At 27.7% G+C, this 12418-nt stretch overlaps 1 protein-coding gene across 1 annotated transcript in view; it reads left to right on the forward strand.

The window, feature by feature from the left end:
- The first annotated feature begins 8506 nt into the window (after positions 1 to 8506).
- LOC100209315 (coiled-coil domain-containing protein 146) overlaps positions 8507 to 12418 on the forward strand; it is a 56176-nt gene continuing 52264 nt past the window's right edge. Inside the window, exon 1 of the mRNA XM_065813077.1 lies at positions 8507 to 8759. The gene's annotated coding sequence lies outside the window, so the exon portion shown is untranslated. The remainder of the gene's footprint in view (positions 8760 to 12418) is intronic.

A 12418-nucleotide genomic window follows, 5' to 3' on the forward strand; every position in this document is an offset into this window, starting at 1 on the left:
GTGTTTTGATTTTTCCACTTAAATAATACTTTGACTCCTCCAAATCCTCCTCTCTAATGATGCTTTGGATCCTCTAAAATTAGTTCAAAAAAATCATCTAAAAAGTAGACGAGTACACGCTAAAATTACTATGAAGTTGCGTGAGTGTTGTTAAATGCTATTAACTAGCAACGATTTTTTTTAAAAAGTAATGGAGTTTTACGTGATAGTAAAAAGTTATCGGGAACAGGAACTTCAAGTTTTCAAATAATTAGGACGTTTATAATTTCTAGAGTAAAATGGGTGGAGCAGCTGTACTATTTGACTTGTCTAAATCAATCTTTTTTTCATTGTTTTAAGGGCAAGACCCCTAAAAAATTTTAATAAAATCAAAAAAGAAATCTTAAATATATATTGAAAAAACTAAGTAAAAACGTATTACGTCAATATATAAGATAATTAAATAGCTAAGGTTAAATAAAGGCTTTAAAAGTAAGTTAGTAATTGTTTATAATTAAAATTGAATATGTGTTGTTTTGTTGCACGTTTAAAATGAAGAATGGAAGTTATAGTCTTTATATTACTTGTTAGAATCAAGTTTCACCACCCTCATCAAAATATTGTAACAAAATATCGGCGAGTTCCACCCTCGGCAAAATATTGAGAATTCAGCTTGTTTTAAAGTTTTTGATATAACAAAGTTGGTAATTGAGTAGTTAGGTATTTGTGGTTTATAGAAATAAATTGATATTAGAAAGTGTTTGGTAGTAGTATATTTTTTTAACTTAAACATAAATAGTAGTATGTTAAGAATATTTACTTTGAAGACATTAAGCACTCCAAGTTCTCTTAGTAGAGGTTTGGCACTGGTGTACCTGTTTGCGTTTAATATTATACGACATGCATGTTTTTGTTTTTTGTAAATTGCATTTAACTTTGTTGGATAAGCACTCAGATTATGTTACAGTAATTGTTGGAAAAGTGCCCGGATTATGTTACAGTAATTGATGCAGCTGTGAATAGAAGAGAAATAAATATTTTTTAAACAAGTTGTATTAAGAAGATGCTTTGATTTATGCATGTTCCAATAACATAAGATATTTTCTTTTCCACTTTTTTGATATGATTACTCCAGCTAACACTTTCATTAAGAATTATATCTGAAAAGTTGATTGAGTATTCTCTCTTAAGTTTAGTTTTGTCGATAAGCGGTTCAGGAAGTTTTAAGGGGAGGGTGTCTATATATAGATGTAAAGCATTGCATACAAATAACATTGAAAAAAAAGTATTTATAAACAATAAAATTTGAATATTTATTCTAACTATAGGTTACCAACCTACTTTAGAAGAGACAGGTTTAAAAAATGCTTTCTTGATTAAAAATCAATAATAGAACTTGATATTTGTCAAAGTAAAGTACCAAGTTTTATGAATACTGTTTATTACTTGTTTTTTTCTTAAATTCTGATAAAAGTCAAAAAGCGAGCGTGGTACAGGGGTTAGACCGCTTACTTTAGAAGCAAGAGATCTGGGGCTCGAAGCGAGATCTAGATATATTTCAAGCCATTGGTAAAGAAGGAGGCGTGAACTTCCTACTTAAATGCTCTTTCGACGTGCTCTTTGACAAGAGCGTTAGGTTCTTTTAAGGCACCTAAAACAAACAAACAAAAAATTTACGATTGATAAGTGACAAGCTTTTATAAAAGTTAATAACAATTTATATTGAAAATTTGAACTTTTAACTTTATAAAAAGTTTAATAATTAGTTTTTAAGTAATTGAGTACACGGGCTAGTACAATTATTTTTTTATTTTAAGAGTTCTTTTTTACGAATCTAATGTTTCTTAAGTTATAAATGGCGCTTCTAGTACTAGATTCTTACTAAAAAAAAAGTGTTCCTTTCTTCAAATTATTCTATTCTTATGTAATTTAAAACAATTGCATAATTTAAACCTAAGAACGTTTTGTATAATTTTAATTAAAATTGCTATTTATGTAACTATTGCTAAGTAAAATTTATGCAATTATTCCAAGGTTATAACCTCGGAATAATTGCATAAATTTTACTTAACACTAGTTACATAAATAGTAATTTGTGAACTTCTACAAATTTTAACAATAGGTAAAACGGTTTTGTAATATCCGTATTTTCCATTAGCAAGGTCAGTATATACGCAACATAAAAATATGCAACAAAACGAAAAAATATACAACATACATACATAAAATACGCAACAAAACGAGCGTAAGAAACAAAATGAAAAAATCTAATTAAGAAAGAGTTGGAAGCTTAAAATGCTTAGAAAGTTCTACAAACACTTTAAACAGTCACTTAAAAAGTAACGGAATTTTTTTACATAAGGCAACAGAATTAACCATATTAACAAATGAGAAAATGAGTGGGAAAAAAAAAAAGCAAAAAACTACATGCGATCTCTTAGCGCAAAACTCTCCTGATGATATTGTCTCTGGTTAGGCTACTGATGGCATTACAAGTTTACTTAGTCGAAGGTGTTTAAGAAATTGCAAAAACTATATCCGATCACAAAACAGTTTTTGCCATAAAATTATAAATGAATCGAGTTTAAAGGTAAAGGATTTTTTTGATCAAGAACTGTTTTATTTAATGAAGTTAAAACTTAGAAAAATTTTGTTTGAGATGAGTATTCTAATAATCTTATCGGATTTGTTGACCTTAGTGACACTAATATTAACTACGCAACTTTTAATGCTGATAGATTGCTGCACATGTTCTTTCTTTTTTTAAGAGGAAGTATTTTCAACCAATTTTGAATATAGTTTTGTCAACTTTGCTATTAAAAATATTTACGTTTTTTAGTTACTTTATTTTGGAAGGCTATTTATATATGCATATATGGTTGTTACAAAAAATACCCAGAGATTAGTTTGCGAACAAGTTGTCCTGAGAGTTTCAAACTTTATAGATTACATTAGATAAGTATTCATATTCCACAATGTTGGATGAAGAAACTCCTGTTTAAGGATTTCTAGAGACTTAAGAGAAAATTACAGAGTTGTTACAACTCCCACTCATTTAGGGGGTTGCACTAAAGTAATTAGAGGTGGTTACACTGACGGCAAAGCAATGTATACACCTAAATAAGTCCTTTTTACTATAAAAATTAATAATTTTCCAAAGTAAATTTAAAAACATTAGGCAAGTAGCTAATTTTTTTAGTCTCCTTTATGTTTACTTTTGCAAATGTCTATGTGCTATGAAAAAAAAAGCTTTGTATAAGCTATTTCATTACCAAAAAGCAAAGATTTTCTTTGAATTGTAAGGAATCCATTAAATGACAGAATACTACTGTAATTATCTGAAACGCACCTCTAGAACTTCTTTATATTATCAACTGATAAATGATTTTTTCTAATTTTTTCAACGCGATAGTACCATAGATTGCACTAGAAAACAAAATTAATTTTTAAAGTTTTATTTGTCCAATAACAAGTTGTTAAAAGAAAAAAAAATTCATCATTAAATGTTATTGATTATTATGATAATACTAGCTTTTTATTATTATTATTATTTTTATTATTATTATTTTTATTATTATTATTACTTCCTTTATAAAGAAGCATAATATTTAGATATTTTTGAGGATTTACAATAATTCGCAAAAAAATTTATTAATGGAGTCCATTTAAGATCTACAAACTGCAGCATACGCAAATTCCTGAGATTTTGAACAATAGATCTAATCAAAAGGGTGATCATTTAATTTGACAGCTTTTTCTAATTAATCCGAGGCAGATGCCTTCAAGACTCCTTAAGGGTTGATTTGAACATGGGCGTTTGTTACATATGATTGGAGCATGTTTCTCTATAGTTTAATAGTTTCATGAATCGAGAGCTAGAGATGTCGCAAAACAAGGGCCAAGCGTAAGCCATATGCAAAAAGACTAAGGTAAGATAAGTTTTAATTGCAGAAATTCCAACGCAGCATTCATAATGGAAATTTTTGAAATAAGTGTTTTATTTTCATGATCTCTACGTAACTAGAGATCATGAAAATAAAACAGTACTTGTTTCTTTTTTTTTCCCCACAATACAGCAAGAAGTTGAAACAATAACCACTGTCACCACACAGTGAACAAAGCTTGTACCCAAATCTAATCGGTTTCCCACGAATAAATTGCTTCAATCCATGATGTTCGAAATATTAAATCATCATTTCGTCAACAGATAAATGTTGTTCAAATACACCCCATTTTTGAAAATTCTTATTTACCAGATCTATCAGCGATCTAATCTTTAAAGCTTTGTCATGCCTATTTTCTGTGGCTCTAGGATTGTCTTCCAATTGTATGTTTGATTTTATTTCAAGATAAGCATTACGACTAAAAGTCTTTTATACCAGCTGCACTCCCAAATCTTCATTCTCACTCCAATAGTCTTGTTCACTGGATAGTGTGTGATAACCAGAAAATATCTTTATATTGTCTACTGAGACTACAAAATTTTGCCTAATTTTAATTATTATTGCTTACCCCATGATTTCAGCTATGATAAGTTCAAAAAGAATCATCATTGCACAGCTTTTTAAACGTTTCTAACATAGAACAGGTTTCCAACTCTTGACAAGCGTTATAAAATTTCTTATCAGCAATGATACCCTTTGGCCAAGCTTTATAAATTGGTGTCTGCCAGTTGGGCTTTACCAAACGTTTGCATTTTAAATGCACCACATTTTGCGTTGAGCTTGATGGTGATGATATTGCTAATGGCTCACTATCATCTTCACCAGAAGGTACATCTAATTTTGCAGTACCAGCAATATCACAGACTGTAGGTGTGCCAAATTCATCATTGTTTATGTTTTCCTCATCCGTAAGTTTGTCTACTTCAGAAGTTAGAGCTAAGATATCTGCTTCTATTTCTTCAGAAAAAACATACTCAACAGTTTATTCAAGAGTTAAAAATTATTTTTAACTCTTAGTTTTCAAAACTGCTATGAAATAAATTAAAAATCACAAAAAACAAATATATTATAGTTTTTTTAAGAAAATATGGTTAAAACATTACTGCTATTTTTTGAAGATGTAATTTACAAATAAGGACTATATAAAAATAATAAAGTTTTTAACTTACTATAATAAAATTTATTAATTTTTAGTTTGTTACCTCTATAAATTTCAAACATTTAATGTTTGAAATAGTGCTGTTCGTAAACTAATAATTGTATATATAAAATTATACATCCAAAATTAAATCAAGCCATTTATGTGACTTTATATCTATTAGTGGAATCAAATATAGAAACAAAAAAAAATTCTGCAAAAAATTTGCAATGTGTTCTCAATTGAGGACTAATGGCAATCTCTTTCCTCGTCCTTCTCACACACGCGGTACGCATATTTTGAAACCCTATACAGGCTCAGAATAGGCAGAAAAATGAGCAATCTGATATGCTGATTTTGAAAGAGAGGCAAGTGCGATTTTGTTGAAAAATATAATGAAAATCAAAACAAACAGATTTTTGAAATAAATTTCAAAGTAATGATATACTAAGTTTATCAATACAAGTCATGTGTTACTATCAACACAGGAAATTCATTTTATTTTAGTACTCTTCAGAGTATTTAAAATGTATCAAAATCTATTTGTACAAGAGAATTTTCACTCGTAAAAATTTCAATAAAGTTTATCTTGGTGATGAAGATTTTATCTATTGTTAATTTTAAGAAGCGAAAAAAAAAAATGTGTTGAAGTAAATTTGAAAAAATCTACAAATGTGTTTCTCTTAAAATATGCTCTTGGCCTTAAAGCATTCTCAAATACATAGTTTATATAAGTATGTTGTACAAGACTAATAGTGAAGCACTTTTGCATACAAAGTTTATATGCAGTTTTACGTGACTACTGGTGAAGAACTTTATTTATAAACTGATTTACGTGTTTATTATAAAGAGTTGAAAATTAGAGTTTTTAAAAAAAGAAAATTTGTACTAATTGCAAAACTAGCTTACATATTCCATGTCAATATATGAGCTCTGAGGAGATTTTGTTTTCATGCTTTGTTTCAACCATAGTTTGGTGGAGGCTGATATATTTTTTTATTACGTAACTTTAATAAAACATCGTGTTAAACCATTAAAAACTTTTTTAAAATTTTTTGGCAGGCTGCATTAATTTATAAAATATTTGAAAATTTAACAAAAGAAGTGATCTTTATGTTCGTCTACAGAACAGAAATTTTTGTACAGTTACATATAAACACTGACATTAAAAGCAAGAAAAAGTATTGAAGTCAAATAAGTTAACCAAATAAAAGTGGGTTATGGCATAAATAAAAGTGGATTATGGCAAATGATTGCAGCATTTTTTGTATTGCAGTAATTGAAAAAAAAATGATTTAAAAAACTAAACTAAGTGGTTAAAATCAATCGTTTTAATGAAAAAAGAGTAATAAAAAAAAGAAAATAAAATTATCAAAAAAAGAACAAAATAAGTTGTCATGCTATGAATATTTTTACTGTTATAAAATGTGTTTTGTATGTATTTTGTATGTATTTTGTATGTATTTTGTAACTCTTGAAATATTTCACTTGAATTTGCATGTGTGCAATTTTGCAAGATTTCTAAATGTGTTTCTTATCAAATATAATGTCTGTGTTTTATAAAGCATGCTTGATACAAAGTTTATATGCAATTGCACCAGACTACTGGTAAAGTACTTAAAATATGCAAAGTATAAATTTTAAGCTGAGGTAGAGGTTGTTCTAAGCTCGTTACTGCATCTTTATACCAACTTGTTAATTATAAACAGTTTAAAATAGAAAATTTTGAAAAAAGAAAATTTTTACAGATGTTTTGCCAAACTAGCTTACATGCTCCATATAAATCTACGAACCCTGAAGAAGTTACTGTTCAACCTAAATTTTGAGAAGGCTGATAAGGCGTACATCAATATTTTTCTTTATATATTATATAGGATGAAAATTAGATATTAATCTAATGGAAATAATTTGGATAATAAATTGGATAATAATCTATTGGAAAATTTAACAAAAAAAGTGATATTTGTTTTTTCACTGAGCATCAAAACTTTACTGAGTATTAAATTCAAAAAATTTAACCAAATAAAGGTGAATTATGGCAATTTTTGTAATAAAAATAACTTCATCAAAATTAGCATTTACATTTGAAGAAGCAAGTTTTCAAAAAAATTGTTAATATTACATCAAAATAAAACATAACACATCTCTGTTTTTATATTAATAAACAAGAGATATTCACTGAAATTTGAAAAAAGAACACTTGTTTTTATTGGTTATATTAAAAATTACATAATAAAACTATAAATAAAATTTGTAAATATGAAGTACATTTTATTTAAGATTTTTTTTCTAATTTTTTTAGAGCAGACATATTTTCTTTTTCTTCTGGAGTATATAATGTAAAATAAATTATTAGCATTATAAATATATAAAATTTATCAAAGTTTGCTGCTTTATTTAATATTATTTACCACCAGTTGCTATTAAAGGATACACATTTTATATTAATTATAGAATACAATAACGAGTATTTTGTTCAGGTTAAAAGCTATATATCAACAAACATGTATTGAGTTTTGAAATTGAAATAAACAACAACATGAATGTGCATGTTTGCAATCTTTCTTGTTTCTACCTTTTTACACTTAGTTTTTCATAAAGGTGTGGTAAGTTGAGAGTTATTGCTTTTGGTAATCAGTTTCCTATATCAAAACACACTTGTGGACATCAGGTTATAGATATTTTCTAATAGTTTACAATGCTTTGTGATCTTTTATTACTATACATTACCAAAGGATATCTAAATTTGCTCTTGCTTACAATTGCTTTTAATTTAAGAGTGTTGCAAATCAACTGGGCTAGCTATAACAACCAATAAGTAATATTCTCAAATTTTTTTAGTGTTGTATATAATTTATATATGGGAGTAATAAGTGTAAAGTTCTAAAAAGAAATTAGGCTATTGTTTCAAAATACTTTTCTTGCTAAATGATTGGATAAATGATTGGAACTTAATTTGAAAAAAATTATATCAAGTTAATTATAGTCTATTGATATTAGTAGATAAATTTTAAAACTGTTTTAAAAAATCTATTGTATGAGAATCACAGCATAGTCAAGTTTCACTATCTGGTTTATAGTTTGCTATAATGGTGGTCTTTTTTATATCTTAGAATTATAAAAACAATTAGAAAAACAAACTAATTTTTTGAAATCTTTATTTTTAAGAAAACATTCTGAAAATCACGGATGTTTTGAGGGTTTGTATAAGTATTTGTACTATATTGCGCAAAATTGGATAGAAAAATCATAATTTTTTTTGCTATTATTATTTGGTTTTTTATGAAATTACTCAAATTCACTTTTATTATTCAATACGTTTTTTGACATTTGTTTTGAATTAAACATACGCGCAAAAGCCTCTCTTTCAAAATCAGCGAATCAGATTGCGCATAACTCTGCCTATTCTGATTCTGTATAGGGTTTCAAAATATGCTCTCGGTACACAATACATTGTACTGGCATTAGTCCTAGATACAAACGTGGTCACGCTTATTACTATTTGTTCACAAATAATTACAATGAAACATATATTAATGAATGACCGCCGCTAAGAATCATAATACCTGTTAATAATATTAATATACCTTAACTTGATAACAAGATAAGGTAATTTGAATAAAAAATAAATTGTCAAGCATAAATTTTGATTTCAGTTTGATTAGCAAATTGCTATTTTCTTTTAGAAAGCAAATTTGGTACGCATTTTTATTTTTAAATAAGAAAATTTTCTATTTTTAAAACATGCTTTGAACTACAAACTAGTCAGTTAAAAATTAAAATTTTTTATAAAGTTTACTGTAAAAAATCTTATTATGTTTTAATACGCAATTAAAAATTAAAATAAAAAAATTTAGAGAAATCGATTAGACATTGAATATTATTCTGATATTTTTCTTTAACCATTTTATGAAAAAACTTTCCTTAATTTGTTTAATTGATGTTGAGTAGTTTGTAATAAAAGCAAACTACATGTTTCCTTTCCAAAATTTATATATATATATACATATATATACATATATATATATATATATATATATATATATATATATATATATATATATATATATATATATATATATATACACACGCACGTATATATACATATATAGCTTATACTACATGTTTAGATAACCTGTCTGCCAACAATCTGAAATAGCTTGCTGTCAGAAATATATATATATATATAAATATATATATATATATATATATATATATATATATATATATATATATACACATATATATATATATATATATATATTTTTTAGATTGTTCACCTCCCCAAGGCCCGAGGGGGGCCACTACAGTCGAGGAGGATACTCATTTTTTTGTGTTTTTTATTTTTTTTTTAGTTATTATTCGTGGTGCAACCCTCTCTCAACTCTTTAACTCCGAAACACAAACCTTGCCGAGCAAGGCCGCTGCGCGGAGAAACTAAATTGAGCGCGGTACTTCCAGGGACGTGGTGGGAGTCGAACTCCGAGCCTCTCGCTTACAAAGCGAGCGCTCTTACCACTACACCACTACCGCATATATATACATATATATATATATATATATATACACCACTACCGCATATACATATATATATATATATACATATATATATACATATATATGTACATATACATATGTATACATACATATATATATATATGCATATATATATATATATACATACATATATATATATATATATATATATATATATATATATAAATATATATATACATATGTATATATATATATATATATATATATATATATATATGTGTATATACATTATATGTATATATATACATATATATATATGTTTGGTTTCCTTCCAGGCCGAAGTACGATGGACGCTATATTTAAATTATAGAGGACTGGAGTCATGCGAAAGATAACAACAAATCAATTTATGCAATATTCTTTGATTTCGAAAAAGTATTTGATCTTGTCAGTCATGACAAGTTACTGTTAAAGTTAGTAAACATTCTACCTAGCTGGCTTACCTCTTGGATTGCAGCTTACTTATCTAATCATCAATAAGGAATTAAAACAAATGATCACACCACTGACTGGAAATGTATCTAAGCAGGTGTACTTCAGAGTAGTGTTCTAGGTCCAATCCTGTTCATTCTATTTATTTCTGACATTAACATCTATCTTCCACCTGGAACCATCCTCGAAAAATATGCTGATGACATACTGACCTATATAATTAATGATGAATTTCCTACCAACCTGCCTCAATCCATTGTTGATGGCGTCCCTCTTTGGTCTAAGGTAAACGAAATGAAACTTAATGGCCCGAAATGTAAAATTATAAGAATTATTCCCAGATGCTCTGAAATTCAAGCTTTACCATCCATTGTACTCAATATTACTGAACTTGAAATAGTCAGCAGCCACAAATATCTTGGAATCATGCTCAATGAGAATATTGATTGGGATGAACAATGGACAAAAGTTCACAACAATATAAAATCAGTACCATATCTGCTCAGACGTCTTAAGCAAATTGGTCACACTCAGCCAAACCTTTTACAGGTCTACTGATCTTACGCTATTAGCCACTTGATATATAATGCTCTTATTCTCACTTCGTGCAGTGCTGCTGCAAAAAGAGAGATCCAACATTTTCATAAAAATTATTAGAATTGATGTAACCAATTCAAGCAGCTTCAATATTATTTTTGACATTGAAGAGTTACTTGACAGGATCTGTATTAATACACTCAAAAAGATCCTTGCAGACCCATGCCATCCTATAACTACTAAATTAACTCAAACCAACAGCAGAAACCCTAATAGATTCCTGTATGCTCTTAACACCGCAAAAACAACTACTTACCAAAAAACTTTTATTCAATAATACCTCCGAATCCTTCAAGATGGCGTCAGTGACCTCTACCTACCAAGCAACATTGGAAGCTACCAAGCAACATTGGAACATTATTTATGCATCGAAAAGGCAGTAGCCTTTTCGATGCATAAATAATGTTCCTCCCCTGTACTCTTAGCAAACTATTGATATTAAAGGACAGATAAAATTGTACAATTCATTACTTGTAATGCTAATCAATTTTAAATAAAGATTTATAAAATAAAAAATAAATAAATAATATATATACATATATATGTGTGTGTGTATATATATATATATATATATATATATATATATATATATATATATATATATATATATATATATATATATATATATATATATACATATATGTATGTATATATATATACTTTAGGGTGTTTTTTACATGTAAAAAATTTTTTTTTAATTTTAAATCGCAAAAACTCTTTATTGGTGAGGTTTGATAAGAAAAATATCCCCCAAACCCTATTTAGGAGCCCTAAATTGACCAAAATTTGTCTAAAAACCTAATCTTGAAATTCAATGTTTACTTCATACAAAATCCTGTTATAAATTGTTTATTATTACATCTGAAAACAAATAATATAAGTATTATAATGTTACAACATAGGTAGTTCACAGAGGAGGGAAAGTGTTATTACTTGCAATAAATTGTTTCAAACTTTTCTAATTAAACAATAGCTAAGAAATTAATTTTTAATAAATTTCATAATAGAAATGTCATGTTTGGTCATAGGGGGTAGGTTGGGTAAGGCGTGGATGGGGTTTGTACTATCTAAGATTTTTATCTTTTTATTTTAATTATTATTTTATTGACTTAGAGCACTTTATATTTATTGTAAAGAAACATACTCAACTACAAATTTTTGGCTTGTTGGCCATATTCTCTCAACAATAGATGGGTTGAGTAAGTTGCCAACAAATAGTGTTGCTCTACATTGAGTTTTTTATGAAATAATAGTCAAAAAGTCAACAATTTTAATATCCTGCAACACAGTTGCAGATGAAGTTATGATTTTCGGGTAAAAGGCTAATATTCCTATTACAGCAAAGCCTCATGTAGTAGTTGAATTAAAGAGCATTCACCAGCAGTATGTTAAAGTATCTAAGCACAAAAATAGAAAATGCACTCTTTAACATAGCTATGAAGAAAATTTCACCACCAAGATAAATACACTTTTTAACCCCTGCTGAGACACTTTTGATATACCTGCTGGTACTGGTGCTTTGATGGAGCAGAAGGTAGTTAAATTCATTCATGAGTGGCGGAGCATCTTGCAGGTTTTTGCTTTGACATGACTAAAAGTAATACAGGAAGTCATAATTGGACAAAAATTTTTATACAGAAATCAATGAATCGAAGAGTTCTGCTTTTAGCCTGCCAACATTATATTCTTGAAATATGTGAAAATGCAGTGTTTGATACATATTTGTATCAAAAGGACCAAAGATTGAACTTTTTGCTAGACTTTTTTAACT

The sequence above is a fragment of the Hydra vulgaris genome, chromosome 12, assembly GCF_038396675.1.
Source record: "Hydra vulgaris chromosome 12, alternate assembly HydraT2T_AEP".
Lineage (NCBI taxonomy): Eukaryota > Metazoa > Cnidaria > Hydrozoa > Anthoathecata > Hydridae > Hydra > Hydra vulgaris.